Source organism: Mastomys coucha, unplaced genomic scaffold, assembly GCF_008632895.1.
Source record: "Mastomys coucha isolate ucsf_1 unplaced genomic scaffold, UCSF_Mcou_1 pScaffold23, whole genome shotgun sequence".
Lineage (NCBI taxonomy): Eukaryota > Metazoa > Chordata > Mammalia > Rodentia > Muridae > Mastomys > Mastomys coucha.
In genome coordinates, this window is record NW_022196906.1 from 1,654,118 (window position 1) to 1,657,110 (window position 2,993).

At 44.3% G+C, this 2,993-nt stretch overlaps 1 pseudogene; it reads left to right on the forward strand.

Annotated features, from left to right (window-relative positions):
* The first annotated feature begins 1,007 nt into the window (after window positions 1-1,007).
* LOC116072793 lies at window positions 1,008-1,719 on the forward strand (annotated as a pseudogene).
* The last annotated feature ends 1,274 nt before the right edge of the window (window positions 1,720-2,993 follow it).

The window sequence follows — 2,993 nt, forward strand, 5'->3', positions numbered from 1 at the left end:
GGCTACGGAGTATTCATAAAATGGGACCTATCATGACTGCCCTCTGAAAGACCCAATAAGCAGCTGAAAGAGTCAAATGCAGATATTTGCACCCAACCAATGGACAGAAGCAGCTGACCCTGGTTGTTGAACTAGGGAAGACTGAAAGAAGCTGAGGAGAAGGGCGACCCTGTAGGAGGACCAGCAGTCTCAATTAATCTGTACCCCCGCAATCTCTCAAACAATGGGCCACCAAACAGGCAGCATACACCAGCTGATACGAGGCCCCCAACACACATATAGTAGAGGACTTCCGGGTCTGTGTTCATTCAGAGATGATGCACCTAACTCTTAAGAGACAGAAGGCCCCAGGTAATTTAGAGGTCAGGTGGGGTGGAGAGGTTGGGATATCCACATAGGGACAGAGGGTTGGGGAGGAGATATGGGATGTGGAACAGTCGGAGGGTGGATGGAGGTGGGATAAAATATGGAGTTTAAAAAATAAAAAATAAAATAAAATAAAAAGACAAGATTCAGATAGGTGATAGACAATAGATTAATTGATTGATAAATGCAGTATTTTTCTATATTAATGCTAATTAATGCTGTAAGCTAACTCAAAAACCATTCTAAAAATGCATACATACAAATATTTTAAATGAGGTATTTAAAGAATAACAATTTCAGTGGCTATAGATTAGCTCAAAACTAAAATGTCCTCAGGTATATTAGTCAGTTGTTTTTAAGGATTCCATAGGGGTCTCTCCCCATCCATCTCCTGACTTGCTGCTCTTGCCCTTCCCTCCTGCTTTTTTCTCCTCTCTCCTCAGTCTAAAGATGCCTTAGGCCAGCAGCCATAGTGGAAGCAGCAGCAAATCAACTGGACTGCCTCTATCTGGTTCCTCCAGGAGTGGGCCAGCGGCCGGGGTCAGCTGTGCTGACTTCTCAGCATCCTGCAACCAGCACCTGCACAGTCCAGATGCATCTCCTTCAGTACCAGAGCCCCACGCTGTCTCCAGTACCTCTGTCAGATCCACTTGTGAGAAGACAGCGTGTAGAAGATCTTATGGCACAAATGCAAGGGCCCTAAAATTTCATACAGGATTCGACGTTGGATTTTGAAAATCAGATGCTTGATCCTGCCATTGTATCAGCACAACCTATGAACCCTACACAAAACATAGGTATGCCTCAGCTGGTTTGCCCTCAGGTTCATTCTGAATCTAGACTTGCCCAATCTGATCAAGTACCTGCACACCCAGAAGCCACACAGATTCTTTTGGTTTCATCCACAAGCGAGGGGTATATAGCATCTCAACCCTTGCACCAGCCATCTTATGCTACAGAGCCGTGGCCACAAAAGGAGCCAATTGATCAGATTCAGGCAACAATATCTTTAAATACAGACCACTACAGCATCACCATCCCTTCCTGATGCTTCTCAGCCTCAAGTGTTCCAGGCTGGGACAAGTAAACCTTTGCATAGCAATGGAATTAATGTAAATGCAGCTCCATTCCAATCCATGCAAACAGTGCTCAATATGAATGCTCCCCGTTCCTCCTGTTAATGAACCAGAAACTTTAAAACAACAGAGTCAGTACCAAGCCAGTTATAACCACAGTTTTTTTCAGTCAGCCTCACCAAGTGGAACAAACAGAGCTTCAACAAGACCAGCTGCAAAGAGTGGGTGGCACGTACCATGGATCCCAGGACCGGTCTCATCACCTAGTGCCTGGTAGCCACCAGCAGCTCTCCACCCACCCCGCAGTAGAACACTGGCTTTCCAGGTAGCAGTCAGCCTTATTACAACAGTCATGGGGTATGTCGAGGAGGGTCTCAAGGGGCCAGAGGCTTGATGAGTGGATACAGGGTCCCTGCCGATGGATTTAGAGGAAGATAGGATGGTTACTGCCCTTCATTCTCAAACATTCTGGTGATTATACGCTGTCTCAATTCAGTGCTCCCTGGGACTCCTCTGGCTACCAGCAGAATTTCAAGCAAGACTCTGGGCCGAGTAGACCACAGGGAGCCCCATGAGGTCATAGAGGGCCCCCAAGACTCATCAGAGGGACCCCAAATGAACACTCAGCAAGTGAATTAATGTGATATGCAGGATTATGTTTAATCACCAAAAACACACTGGCTAGTGTACCATAATATGTTACCACAAGAGTTATTATTTATTTGTTCTCCCTTTCAGGAAACTTATTGTAAACTTATTTTCATCCCATAAAGACAGGACTGCAACTGTCACCTTTATATTACATTGGAAGGAAACTATTCTTATTGTACATGTTCTATCTTAAGCGTCATCTTGAGTCTTGCACATGATACTCAGCTTCCTCACTCTTGCTTAGAAGCTAAACATTATATACTTGTGGGGTTATAATATCTCCATAGTTAGTTGAAGTGGCTTGGAAAAAAAAAATGTGAGATTGAGTTTTTGACGTTGGATAAAATCAGCCCTAGAATTATTCAGTGGTAACTGACAGAGTTAAAGCATTTTCCTTGAAAGGAAGATGGAAGGAGTGGTTTAGCAAAACAATTGCATTTCACAGCTTTTCCCTTTAAATTGGAGCACCGACAAATTAAAAGCATTCCAAATTACACCTGGGTCCTTAATCACACAAGTGAGACTGGCTACCAGCCTTGACATAGCATGCTCTCTAGTCTTCGGGTCAAACAACTATGATTAAGAACACGTGTAGCCGGGCGTGGTGGCACATGCCTTTAATCCCAGCCTTTAGGAGGCAGAGGCAGGCAGATTTCTGAGTTTGAGGCCAGCCTAGTCTACAGAGTGAGTTCCAGGACAGCCAGGGCTACACAGAGAAACCCTGTCTCAAAAAAAAAAAAAAAAAAAAAAAAAAATGCTCCAATTGCTCTTTAGTAGTGGGTACTGTTTAAGACAAAGCCAAAATGCAAGTCAGGTTCTCATTGGCTCTTCTGGAAAATATGCATCAAATATGGGGTATGATCTGGATGGGCTGCTTCTGTGCCCAATGTGAACTACTTA